The sequence below is a fragment of the Cebus imitator genome, unplaced genomic scaffold (assembly GCF_001604975.1).
Source record: "Cebus imitator isolate Cc_AM_T3 unplaced genomic scaffold, Cebus_imitator-1.0 Scaffold291, whole genome shotgun sequence".
In the NCBI taxonomy this organism is placed as follows: domain Eukaryota; kingdom Metazoa; phylum Chordata; class Mammalia; order Primates; family Cebidae; genus Cebus; species Cebus imitator.
This window is the reverse complement of record NW_016107606.1, coordinates 2411999-2426715: the sequence shown is the minus strand read 5'-3', so window position 1 is coordinate 2426715 and position 14717 is coordinate 2411999. Positions and strand designations below refer to the sequence as shown.

The window sequence follows — 14717 nt, the reverse complement described above, 5'->3', positions numbered from 1 at the left end:
TATTAGAACTACTGTTTGTGAATCCTGGGATGTCATGTCTAATTAGACTTAATGGATTTAAGTATTTCCTTAATGAAATCTCCAGCTTAACTCACCAGGATTATATTCCTTGTCCTCCTGCCCTTAAAATGATTTTACTTTATTTTTATTTTGGGTGGCATTAAAAAGAAATGAAAGACTATGATTCTGCCTCATTCTCAGATGGATATAGTGAAAAATACAGTGCTTATTATGAAGTTAATGTGAATTACCATGTAATTACCACTGGCTGCACTGTAATGATTATTTAGTTACCACTGAGCATTCTCTGCCAAATAACACACATTATTTCATAGGAAGCGTAGAATTAACTCAAGTCATCCCGGAACTCGGGGAGAGAGTATATTCCTGATTTCCTTCATTGAGTGTAGGCGCTGCTAATGGTAACATCTAAATAATCAAGCTTGGAGAAAACCGACAGCAGAACAGGATATGAGATTACATGATTTGATTTGCTGATGTTTTAAACACTTAGCAGGAGACAGCTATAGAAGCCAATTAAATCTCTCCAAGGTGCATAGAGTTATCTCCTTTGTGAGAAACAATTTAAGGGAATTGCATTGGCCCTTTAACTGGAGGGGAAAAAAAGCATTAGGAATGAAATTTCAGATGCAAAGTGCTGATCAATCCTGTCTCCTTTTGTGTTTTTCAGCTTTGTGCTGTTTGGGCGGCTGCTATTTTAAAGGATTTGCACTTTTATTTTGCAAGCGCAGGGTTATGTTAAACTTTTCTTTGGCTATTGATTATGATGTGCTTTAAACAAGGCATTGTGTCTAAAAGAGTAAAGCAAAAACAAAAACAAAAAACATGTCAGTACATTCTGTCCCTTTCAGATACTGCATCTTATTTAGTGTACCGGAATTCCCAGTTTAAAGTAATCACAAAATTTATGGAGAAACGGATAAAAAAGGTTGTAAAATATCGATTTGGGGAAAATAATAACACAACTCATCTATAATAAGAAGAAAAATGAAGCAATAATTCAGGGGGTATCGAGCGGCTTGCTGCTGGGAGTATTGATCCAGTCCTTTACGGTATGAGATCGCACCTGAGATTGCTCTGAAAGAAAGAACAGCATTCCTTCGCTCATTATTTCTTAGATACTATCGCCTTGTTACATGGGTCCTGCAGAGTTGGAATAGTTGCAGCTGGGAGAGTGGGACCTGCAATAATAATAATCAATAAATAAATAGCTCAGAAATCTATATTGCCTTAAAGCCACCGTGCCTGGTCTTAATAACACATTGACTCTGATTTTATAACTTCTTCATTGCCTTATAGTAGCTAATGACAATTCCTATGTTGTGTGGTTCATTTGGGGACCAAACAGACCTTCATCTTGTATAATGGGTTCTCTTGTTTGGAAGGAATTCCTGTCTTGGCTGCTGTATTTCTTGTTAAGTCACTAAATTGAAAACAATATATTTATGCCACTTTGGGCAATGGAAAATATTGGTTTTTGTTTTAATGGGGCAGTGTTTTACATTGTAAGACAATTTTTGGACTCAGCAAGACTGTGATGGTTCCTGAGCAAAATCTTTAAATAAATTTGGCCTGAAAGTTTGAAATTCCAGTTCGTAAGTCATACATTTCTGATTTGTGATAACTAAATTTGTTAATTCACCTATAATTTCTAAAGCATTAAAGGACAAATCTGCTTGGCAATGTGCTATCATCACAGTGAGGCCTTAAAATGGCAGACTGTATTTCATTCCAGAAGAATTCTAGGTTCTTTTCAGACTTTAAGATGATCTTACAAGTAGTATTGGGGAAACGTGTATGTGGCTCTCACATTACTTTTTTTGGAAGGGAGGGTGCAATAATATTCAAATTCCAATTTAATTAAAATATTTTGAATTGCTATCATGTTCCGGGCATTTCCTATGTTTTGTGACTTAGGAAGGCTCTTGCCCTCAAGACACCTATATTCCAGTGAGAGAAGGAAGGCAATACACAAGCTAAGGGGCAGATAAGATAATAATCAGATTGGCAAAAGTGTTAAGAAAGAAATAGGGAGGAGGATCTGGTACAGCGCAATGAAGGGAGCTAGAGGACTTCTTTAAGCAGCCATGTGTACCTTAGACTTTATACAGCATACAGATGGATAGCACCGTTAGCCTTCACAGCATCACCCAGGTACATTTGCTTTTATTTCCAAGCATCTGTGGACTTTCCCCAGTGCTCATGCTACGCTGTCGTTTGCCCAGAAGATTCACGCTCCCTATCCCATCCCCCAGCCACTCTGTGATCATTATCTAGAAATATGAGCCATACCAGCTGACTATGTTCTCAGCAGATCAAGCTTCCTGAAATTTCAATAAGCATTGATTCATGTCATTGTAGCAGATCCTTGAAATTGTTGTTTCTGTAATATCTGTCTCTCCATTTCTGACTCTAAAAGAAAAAAAATAGTTCCGTGGAACAAGAGGCTTATGCCTGGTGTCAATAAAGGTGAATAGAGGGGGAAGGATGGAGAAGCAGAAAGAATAAGACATCTAACTATCAAGACTAACTCCCAAAATAGCTTTCAATAAACTGCAAAGCACACCCCTCCTTCTTTATCCACATAGTAAGATTGAAAGTCATCACTGAGTCTTAAACTGTGAATATTGAAATGGTGAGATGTATGGTACATTTAGTGGAGGCGTTGGTGAAGTGCACAAGTCATTTTAACTTTGTCTTTTAATTTTCAAGATTTATTGGTTCCAAGGGAAGAGAATATTTATAAGCATTTTAGGTATTCACAAGACATGTAGTTGCCAAACAGTGCAAAGAATGAAAAGAAATAATCATTATGAAGCTGGATGATTCAGGAAATGTGGTGATAAATATGCGAGTGACAACATATTATCTCAGCCTTTTTTAGCTCCACATTTTTGAGTCATGATTATCAAGCGTATCACTGCGGGGAGTATGCTAAGTCAGTTTGGAGCTAGAGGAATTTTAGTTTTAAAAGAATAACCACGCAATGTTTGGGAAGTACAAATACAATAAATGATGTGAAGTCATCTCAGCTTGAATAAATATATATTGTGTAATTTGCTCTGTCTTTTAATTTCTCATAATGAAAAAAAGGGGCAAGCAACAGAAAGCAATTAATTGCAACAATGATTACTTAGCTTCTGTAGTGCCTGAATTAAAAAGAACATTAAGATTACTTTTCTAATAGCTCATATGTTTTTTAAAAAAAACATTGATATTTTATAAAGGGCAGGTGCATTTGAATTGTTCTAAAATACTAGTTTTTCCCTGGTGGGCAAACAAATTGTCAAAAATTATTGGCCATTCAGCTGGTTGTTTCATAGTACAGCCTCAAATTTATGAAGATAAATGTCATATCCTAGCTAATATAATCCTCTGTTGTGTGCGTCTCTTAATTTGAGACAGGCTGATTATTGAAATACTAACTTGTGACTGTCACTGTGATTTTCTCATGTGTACAAGTCCTCTCTCATCAGCGCAGAGCTTTGTATTCAGCAGTACCCAGTAGATGCTGAATAAATGAATGGATCGAGTCAGGACCTAGGCCTTGCCCTCTGGCCATAGACAGGTTACTTTACCACTTAAACCTCCGTTTCCTTACCTCAGTAGTGGAGAAAACAAATCAGCATATCTTCTTCACTAGTTTGTTGTGATGAAATAATACGAGTGAAGTGCTTGGCACATTTTAAATGGTGTACATGAAGAACTCAAAAAATGGTACTTATTATTAAAGACTTAATAAAGTAGTTCTTAATCTGTGATTATCTGAGAGTTTACTTCTATTTGGTTTACAAGTGTATTTCTTTTTTTTTTTTTCCTGAGACGGAGTTTCACTCTTGTTACCCAGGCTGGAGTGCAATGGCGCGATCTCGGCTCACCACAACCTCTGCCTCCTGGGTTCAAGCAATTCTCCTGCCTCAGTCTCCTGAGTAGCTGGGACTACAGGTGCACACCACCATGCCCAGCTAAGTTTTGTATTTTTAGTAGAGACGGGGTTTCACCATGTTGACCAGGATGGTCTTGATCTCTTGACCCATGATCCACCTGCCTCGGCCTCCCAAAGTGCTGGGATTACAGGCTTGAGCCACCGTGCCCGGCCTACAAGTGTATTTCTAATACCTAGTAATATGCCTGGCCTAGAAGATGCTCAAAAAGTGCGTGCTGCATGAACAATGCCCCTGATTCTTATGAATAAATAACAACAGCTACTGCTGCTAACACCCACAAAGCACTTTCTCCCACACACTGTTTCAAGCAGTCAACGTATTTTTAGACATTTAATCTTAAAAACAACACTACAAGGCAAGTACTATTATTATCTCTGTATTATAAATGAAGAAACCGAGTCATCGAGGTGCCCAGCATTTGCTCAAGGTCATGCAACTAGAAGGTGGCAGAACCAGGAGTTTTACACAGGCAGACTGCCTTCAGAGTCCAGGTTCTTGTGCATATAACATGATCTTCAGTATTGAGGCAGAAATGTAATGAAAATGCTGTACTGTATCCTATTTATTAATTCAACAAATATTTATTAATCATCCTCAGTACATTAGTTACTGGAGTTACTAGGTATATAATGTGAAATACATAACATTATATAATGCATATAAATATATAACATTATATAATGCATATAATATAAATACATAACATTATATAATGCATTATATAATGCATATAACTATAGAAATTAGAGTCTAACAGGTCTGATTTCCTCAGGTTTCAATTTGTTCCATACTTTCCTCAGTGACTCTTGTAATAAGAGATGGTTAAAGTCTAACTTGATGCCACAGAAGGGAGACTATAAACATTGCAGAAAGGAGAGTGCAGGGGGAAGCCTACAAGGGAGACAGGGTGGTATTGTGCTGATCACTATAGGTGACCAGCATACAGCCTGCCTTTCTGATAGAGAAGACAGGATGTATGTGTGTACCACATGCCTTTTGAAGCCCTGGATGCCACTGAAGCCCTTTTCTGCTCTCAAATTTTGTAAGCAGATGTGTGGCCTTGCCGTCTATACCACCACGCTGACATCTGGGTCCAGACTGAGCAAAGCATTGCTCTAATTTAGCCACAAGGAGGCAAGCTCCTAGCTCAGCCTGTGAAGAGCGATGGGGTATTTAGAATGAGCCCATTTTGTCTTTTTTTTTTTCTTTTTCAGCATGAGGGTAGGGAGACATGTCTTTTTTTTTTTTTTTTTACAGAAAGGCCCCACCGACTTTGTCTTTTATGTTCAGTGCCTCAACTTCAAGGCTGCAGGAATTAGTGCCAATGTGTCCACATTTTAAATCTGTGGCAGAGTGTCCTAAATCCATAGGCACACAAAAGCCATGGCATATGCATAAATTTCACACTGCTCTGCTAGTTTCTCCAGTTTGAATTTGCTCTCTTCATTATTTAGTTAATTCATTAGTTCATTCATTCATTCATTCATTCATCTATTTCTTTATTAAATGTTTCTGGGGAATTTAAAAGAGGCAGCTGTAAGGATAGAGTTTGCACCACAAGCGCCGTGACTGGCAGAGAGTTAAAGTCCTGTAATGGTTGCCAGATAACTGGATTGATGGATGAATAAAAAAGGAATTCAAAAACCCTTACATTTATACTTCAAGAGGTTATTTTTAGTCAGGAATGGATTCAAGTAAAATATTCTAAGTAATTTTTGAAGAATGAGTAATTTACTCAATTTTACAAAATAAAAGGGGCCAAAAAAGAAAAAGAAAAACTCAATCCAATTTGTCCCAACAGGGTTCAGTGATTTTACAAAACCGATCCATTGATCCAGACTCTCCCAGCCTTGTTTGCCTCTTCCTGTGGTCACCAGTCAAGATGACTGATTATCCTGGGAAAGGCACTATAGCCTATCTCATAAGCAGAAAAAAAAATCTCACACTTGGTCAGAAGGCAGCCCAAACACTTTATCTTCAGAGGCTGGGAAAGTTGAGCTGTGGTTGAGATTTGGCTGGGGGTCAAGAGCCTGCCAGAATGAGAGCCTGGTTCTGGGGGTGCTCAGCCAAGACGCCAGTAGAACCCACCTCAAGCGCCCAGCAGATTCAGCAAGTTAGCACTCAGGGCCAACTTGCTAATGTTTGCTGCTGAGCTCTTTAACCTGCTAAAGCACCACTGACATTTTGGCCAAGTTAGGAAATTTTAGAAAGAGAGCCTTAAAAACAAAAATATCTGATTTCACACTTGGCTTTTTTCAGTAAGAAAACTACCAGATGTCTTTATCTACACTATTTCATTTGGAATCTTAGGTGATCTTTCACCAAACTATGTCTTGAATATTTGGGCACTAGTTTTCGCTTCCACTGATAGGCCCTGTCCTAAATTCCCTTGTGTGTCTTCACAGAGGTTCTCCCAAAATCCTCTCATGGCAACCATTTTCCATGAAGCTTGTCTCCTTCCAAGGGCATTGTACCAAGGCCCTTGCAGATCTCAGGCTTTGTTTTCTTTTTTAAAAATTCTGTGGGAGTTCTAAGTCCATCAAATATCTCAAAATGCCTTCACAATCCCTGTCTTTCTTTTCACTTTTAGGCTTTCAGCTAGTTAATCCCAAAGATTTAGGAGCTTGAAAATAAAATGAACTTCCTAAAGTAGAAGTAAGTCTACTGGTCTCTTGAATTTCATTCTCTGCCTTTTATTGAATGTCAACTATGTGCAAAGTGTGGTGCAGAGAACTAAGATAAAATAGGAGACAGGTGCAGAGCTAGTATGAACAGAGGGCAGGCTGTGCTGGCATACGATGCAAATCAAAGTGGCAAAATGCTCTGGTAGAAATCTAGGTAAATGACTAGGAAGGAGACAGCCCAACCTGTGGTCCAGGGAACTAGAGAAGTGGGGAGGGATATGGCCAGGGTGCTCAGGGTAGGAAACATCACTTTGAATGTGTGTTTTCTACTTTTTCCCTAATTTCTGAGCTCCATCTTCTTAAAAATGGACAATAGGCAGTCTTTATATGAAAAAAAAAACAACACAATAAACATTAGTTTATAAGAAAAGTAGGTATCATAAGAAATTAGAAGAAAAACTCTACACCATCCATCATCTGTCCCCTTTTAATTTTACCTCTCAGCCATAATATGCTCTACAATAGTCCAGGACCTTAGATAAATGATTTCCCAAACTCATTGTTGACATTGTCCCTCTCCGTCCTCTTAATTCCTTCTCTCCCCAACCTCTCATGAGAGATTTGAGGTTTCTTAGGGTGTTTTTGTTTTCTTTATCATGCTATGGAAAATCCTGAGCACTCGCTTGAATTCCATTTTGAGTAAGAAAAAACTCCTTGCAATTATAATTGTTTGCACAGAATTGAGCAGAGTTTCCAGTACTCATCCATTGTCATCTAAATACTTTTGTTTACAGAGAAATAAGGTGCTTATTACAATGAACCAAATATTTGGGAGTCCTTGTCAGGTCAGGATGGTGTTTCTGATCTGGTCAAAATATAGTATTTGCTAATACTTTTTCTAACTAGAAAAAAATCTAATCTGATACCATAGATTTGAAATCAAGGCTGGTGGGTGGCATAGGTTGAGGAGGCTCTTGTGGAAAGGCTGTTGAAAGAATAAATGAATGAATGAAAAATACTCCACCATGGATTTACGAGTAAACTATATCACTTGCTTCCCTCTCAAGATGGCTCTGTGTGGATTCTTAGTGTATTGAAGCTTTCCAGCATTTTGCTAGAAAATCCTTTCTTTCTATTGCAACATTGTGGCGATCAGACTGTACCATCAGCTGAGCACTGGGGACTGAGATGTACGTGGATGCTGTGGTCAGCCAGGTCTAAGCTCAATGAAAAGTCATTGCCTGAGGGTTGCACAACTTGATTGCTGCAGGTAGGGAATGGCCTTTCACCAACACCAAAGATTTATTGACTTTTGGGTGGGAAAAGTCAGCTTTTATATTTCAAGAGAGTAAATCACCTCTTGTTTATTGTGAAGCCTTCAAAGGCTATTTAGGATGGTGAACTTCTGCTAGAGCTTCACGCAGTAATATGTAAAATATGTAGTAGACTGAAAGTTTAGTTTTGACTAATAGGATTACTGGTCAATGAGTAATACTTCATATGAGCCAAGTCCCAGTTTATAACTGGACCTTCATAAGCCAGAGCCTCGTGTTTTAACAGTCAGAAGCACTTTAGACTTGCAACTTTAAACCCCAGTTAGAAAAAAATTAGCAAATACTATACTTTGGCCAGAAAGGAAAAGTTAGGGCTACAGCATTTACCAGGGACACACGTTAACATTTGGTCTACAACAGCTTTGTTTATAGGATACTCATGCAGGTAAGCTTTGTGGCTGTCACAATGTGTCTGAAAGGAAACATTTTTGGAAGTAGAAATTTGAGAAAGCTATGAGTGCTATTAAGTAACCCAGGCCATGGAGAATTTGATCAATGAAGATAAACAATTTTGATGAAATAGTTTTTACTCGAATATTTTGCCTAACACATAGACAATAATCTACAGTGCTGAAAAGGTGAAAGCAGTGATCAATTTAAGGAAGAAAAGTACATTCACTCAAAGTTTGGCACACAGGAGAAAAAAAAAATTGGTTGACTGATTTCCTTATTTGCTTTCCAGCCGTGGTTTTGGTGTGGCAGAGAAACTTCATGAGGTTCCTGTCTTTAACATGCTGGTTGTAGCAGACCACTGCCTTGAATCAAGAAAGCACGCTGGTCTAACTCTGCGAGTATAGCCAGAACCCATCAGAAGGCTAGAATTTCTTTCCACTAAAAGTTCCTTTATAAATTCTTGTGTTTCATCCTGTTTCTAGCTTTGTGCTTAAATAGTTTCAAAATGAATTGTTCTTAATAGTTCTTTTGTCGTGGGTGACAGTTGTGGAGAGAGTAAGATGGAGATATGCACAGCTTTTCTTATTAACAGATTTCCTGTTACATGTATTAAGATTGTCGGCGTCTACTCCTGTTTCCTTTCATTCTTTCTTTCTCTCTCTCTCTTTTTGTTTAACTTTAGCTTGCTTCACCAGAGGAAAAAAAAACAGCTCAATTGTATTATCCCGTTAGATTTCTGAAATCATGTTTAGATAAAAAAAAAATTACTTTCTGCTTACTATAGTTCATGATTTCCATTTTGTAAGGCATCTTGTCTAAATTTTGCGCTTTATTATTTTTGCGGTGTTGAGAGAGCGAAAACAAACTCTAGTTCATGATTCACTTTAAAGAACATACCCTTTCTTTCTATTTCTTGTTAAAACCAAATTGTGTGCAATTTGTAGGAAACTGAAACCACATTTTTCGCTTAACTTTCCAAAATTAAAATTTATGGGGAAAAAGAAGCAATAAAACAGTTACAATCTGGTCATCTATAATTATCTGTGTGGTTTGAGCAGTTCCACATTTGAACAGAATGACACGGATAACTTATCAAGATTTTACAACCGTGGGACATTTCACTTCTTATTTGCTACATTGGAGCCAAGATCTCTACAAAACGCTAAAAGTTACACTATCAGTTTGAAAGTTACCTTTGTGAAGAGGTGCTTTGAAATATATAGAAAACAATGGACAGTATCTAAAAACAGTTGTTTTCCTCCCTCACTCAGTAATGAAATTTGTTACAGTAAAAATTTGTCATTGTAGACTGTTCTTAATTCCAGTATTGTTCTTGATTTCAGTTATTTTAACATTCTCTTGTCACGCTCTATGGGGTAGGAGAAAACCACAGAACTAGTGAGATGAACTGTCTTTTTCTGTTTATTGGTGCTGCCATTGCTGTCTTGGTATCTCCACTTGTAAAACTTTCTGCATCCTTATCCTAAGAAATGGATTCGTGAAGATATTCAAGTCCTAAGCTGTGATTTATTTTTTATCTTGGAATAAATAATTTTTCCCCTTTTAATCTTGCCATCTAATTGTTTCCAAGTCATAACTGTAAAAAGTTTTAGATTCTAGGAAATTTGATACTTCAATCCTAGTTCTTAATAAGAAAGGAAGTTCATTTAACAATGGCTCCTTTGTGGAAATATGCTCATATTTAGACAACTTGATGCAGCTGTAGTGAAGTCATTCATTTGTGCTTTCATTCAGTAAACATTTATTGAATACCTATTTAGTTTCACATCTATTAGAATCTAAATGTAGAGTGGGGAACAAAACACTACATATAGTACTGTACATAGTAATTATTCCATTGAACTTTAGCATTATCAACATCATTCTGGATAGAAATGTATGGATGAACAGATCTTTGGCAGTAAAAAGAAACCATCTAAAACCACTGCAATCTTAAGCCTAGACTTAAGCTGAACAGAAATTGTACCTTGCCTCAGGAATTTACAAAAGCTCAAATGTTTTGTAAATATTTTGACCATGTCCATTTATTCATTTGTAAGTTGGTTCTGATCAGTATATCAGAATTTTTAAAATGTATTCATTTAATGGATAAGTGCTCATTGTGTAACACAGTCTTCTAAGCGTTTTACAAATATTTAGCCCACAGACTCCCCTAACATCTCTGTAAGGAAGGCATTTGACTGTCCTGGTTGAACAGGTAAGGAAATTGACACACAGATTATGTCATTTGCCAGAATTACTCAAATAGTAAGTGGAGGAGCCTAGCCAGACGATCTGACTCCAGAATTCATCCTCTTAACTGTTCCATTGTACACTTTCCTCAGTCCTTCAATATTTCTATAACTGCATATGTCTTTTTCCCCCATTTATTTTATTGCATTTTAGGTTTTGGGGTACATATGAAGAACATGCAAAATTGTTGCACAGGTACACACGTGGCAGTGTGATTTGCTGCCTTCCTCTCCATCACCTACATCTGGCATTTCTCCCCTTGCTATCTCTCCCCAGCTCCCCACCCCCCACCATCCCTCCCCTATTTCCCCCCAACTGACCCCAGTGTGTAGTGCTCCCTTCCCTGTGTCCATGTGTTCTCATTGTTCAACACCCGCCTATGAGTGAGAACATGCGGTGTTTGATCTTCTGCTCTTGTGTCAGTTTGCTGAGAATGATGGTTTCCAGGTTCATCCATGTCCCTACATATGTCTTTTAAAAGTGTGATGATCCCTGAGTGTATGACGCTTGAACATATCTGGTAGGAGTCTGCAGAATTCAAGCTTACTCTGCCTGCAGGTGGGCACGTTTCCAAAGAGGCATCAGTACAGGAGTCCCTGGCATGTGAAGGCCCTAAAGTCATTATGAGCCAGGGGCAAACGAAACTTGTGTCCTACCTTCCATTCAATCCAAGTGTTTCATTCACCTATCTCTCTAATACTTGCTTAGATATAAAAATAATATGTGCTGATTTAGAAAATTTGAAGAAACTAAGACAGAATTTCAAGAGTTAAAATCATCCAATACCCATTACCCAGAGGTAACCACAAAAAACATTTTCATATATGTCTTTCATATTTTTCTATATATAACAAATATATATGAACATATTCTTCATATTTGTGGTTATACTGTCTGTGTTTACACATACACAGTTTTATATCTTGTTTTTTCACATAGCCTAATAAGCATTCTCCCATGCATTAAAATTTCTTCATAAACATAATGTTAAAACGCTGCATCGTCTCCCACAGTGGGGATTTACTGTATTTATTTATATACTTTTATAATAATACAATCTTTGTTCTTTTCTCTAACTTTGATGCTTTAAAAACCATTGTAATTTGTGGTAACTAAATGTTCTAGCCCTTTTTGAAGATTTTTTTTTAAATGCCCAAATGATTCCCTTTTTTTTGCAAGAGGTAGATTAAAAAATTTTTTTTGAATTAATATTTTCCTATAATGCTTTTATTATTTGCAATATAAAATAATGCTATAAAATATAGAGTAGACATAAAATCTGTCCAAGTGTACACATGAACTCATGATTAGCCTAGGAAATTATATCTAGCCATAAAGTGAGAATATTAAAGCTCTTGTATATATATTAATACAATCAGCTACACTTTTTAATGATAAGTATATAATCTATCAGTGTCTTCTCTCTTTTTTATCACCCAGTTGCAAACTAGATTCATTTTGGGTAATTACCTTTGGTACTAAATGTATATTATCTGCTCAGTTAGGAAATAGATCGGAGGGAATTCAGAAATCAATAGTAATAAAGTAAACAGAGAGAATGGAATCTATTTCCTCTCTTACCATTTGTTTGAACCCACGCTACTAAAGACAGGGAGCCCGTCTAATGGATGTCAGACAGAGGACCACAAGTAAACCCCAGTGGGAACAGCTCTCCTTTAAGAATTGATGTGATATTTCAGGAAATATCTTGTTTGAATATTAAAATTGTAGGTGCTTAATGACAACTATGATGCTTTGACTTCTGCTGTTTACAGAATTGATTTCAGTTTCTCTTTCAGTGTTTATGTATCTATAACTGGGTGTACCTCCCTCTCCAACTTCTCTCTAGCCTTCATAAGACAATTTTTCATAGAGCATTGATGTTAGATTCACCAGTGTTATACTAACCATAATCTCATTGTCCAAAGGGAGATAAAAATCCAGTGTCCCATATTGTTGACTACAAAAGATGCTCTCTGTAGTTTCAGTGTTGATGTCATCATGAGACAAGATAATTCAGTACTCAGAATGGGACCTGTCTATGGTACCTCTGCTTCAGCACAAACATGGGAGAGTTAGTTTACCTGGCCCAGACCTCTAAATATTCTAGCAGGCTAATGAAACTCTGAGAAGTGGCATGGCCAACCTCTTTTGTTGATATGCTAAATCCCACAGCCAGGAAAATACTCCTGCTATGTAAAGGAAACTCATCACTGCTATTATTCAGTGTATATTTATCTCCCTCATGTAATATAAAACTATTACCTGTTTTCCCCAAATCCTAAACTCTATGGGAGCTTATTGACTATGTCACAACTAATGGCATTGCTCGGAGGTATGCTAGAGCCCACTTTCACAGTTTTCTACCAAGTGCTGACTTCACTGTAGTGTGGGTGATCCTAGACTCAAGTGGCCTGATTTAGTGGTGCTTTCCACAGCAAAGTTTCAAGGCCAGGAATATGGTGAGTTAGGAGTCTCTTTCTATGTTTACAGGATTCTGGTCACTGTTGGTTTTAGAATTTTGCCCAAGGGGAACATTATTAGATTCTGAGTTTATTTCCAAGCCAAAAGCAGAAAATCTAAAAAGATGGCATTGCATATTTGGGGAGGTGGATCTTCTTCATGGTTTCCTATATTTTAGTGACAATTAGAAAATCAATTTTGATAGGACCCATCTAGTTCCAAATTCAGAAAGAACTTAAATATGTTTCTGTCTTTCACAAAGTCCAATTGTAAATGATGTCTTCAGCAGCAGAGATATAGAATCGCATACCCTTGTGACTTTGAGAGGCTACGTACTCAGGAAGAGGTATGTGCTTCCTCAAGAAGCTTGCTTTAGCTGCACGCGGTGGCTCATGCCTGTAATCTCAGCACTTCGAGAGGCTGAGGTGGGCAGATGACGAGGTCAGGAGTTCGAGACCAGCCTGACCAACATGGTAAAACCCCATCTCTACTAAATATACAAAAATTAGCCAGGCGTGGTGGTGCACACCTGTAATGTCAGCTACTCAGGAGGCTGAGGCAGGAGAATCACTTGAACCAGAGAGGTGGAGGTTGCAGTGAGTGGAGATCGTGCCACTACACTCCAGCCTGGGTGACAGAGTGAGACTCCGTCTCAAAAAATAATACTAATAAAATAAAGCAGCTTTCTTCTCCTGGCATGGAAGGGCAGTCAATCTGGCCCTCTTGCACAGGGAACTGCCATGCTCTGGGTCACAACTTGACAAGATTGCTTTGGAGACACACCTCAAACTCCTGCTTAGGTTTTTCTGCTCTTGAGAGACAAAGTGGAACTTTCAAACGGGCCAAATATTTCAAGAGAGAAATCTGCAATTAGTTTTCTTCTCCCCTCCTTTAATCATTTTACATCTGCAAGGCTCTATTTGCAAGCCTCGTCTTCCCTCAGTAGGCACATCTGAAGGCTGCTTAACTGGTATTCAGAGGGCAGAATGGCATTATTTGTGATTCCTTTGCCACTGACTCAGAGCGGAGAAGGGAGGATGTTGATTTTGCAAGGGCAGCATTATTTGACGCTCTTGCTGCTCAGCCCCAGAATAGTCGTTTGGTTGTGAAGATGAGCACTTAATATGCTCTCTTCTTTTCTCTCCTGTCCCCTGCATATTCCTGCTGAATCTCACATTCCTCTAAGCACAGCCCTGAGAGTACCAGCCTTCAGACAAACCAGAAAGAAGACACTCTGTGAAAATGGGGCATTAATGGTTTGCGAATCTGAAGATAGTCAACTGATGTGTGCATTCAATTAACATTAGTTTTTCAGTTAAAAGACTCCCCAGGAAGAGCGGCTTTATTCTCATTTCCGGGGTATGAGCAGTTAATGAAGAAGGCATATCAGAATTCCACCCGTGTTATCCGGAGTTGCCTCTGGATTCCATAACCATTTTCAACTTACTCGATGAGGGAAAACTTGCCAGGTGAGATTCAACAAGCTGGGAGATGATAATGGAGAAGTATCATTTTCCATCTTCTTTGTGGGTGACATCACCACTACACACCTCACAGAAACTGGTTTTGTACTTAAGCGCAATCCATTTTGGCAAGTTTCCCTTTTAAAACTTCTGTCTTAACCAAGTTAAAAACTTTTGTCTTTATATAGCCTATGTGGATATACATTTTTCTTTTCTTTT

At 37.9% G+C, this 14717-nt stretch overlaps 1 protein-coding gene across 8 annotated transcripts in view; it reads left to right on the top strand.

Annotated features, from left to right (window-relative positions):
- EBF1 (EBF transcription factor 1) overlaps positions 1-14717 on the top strand; it is a 407240-nt gene that overhangs the window by 339663 nt on the left and 52860 nt on the right. The window lies entirely within an intron of this gene.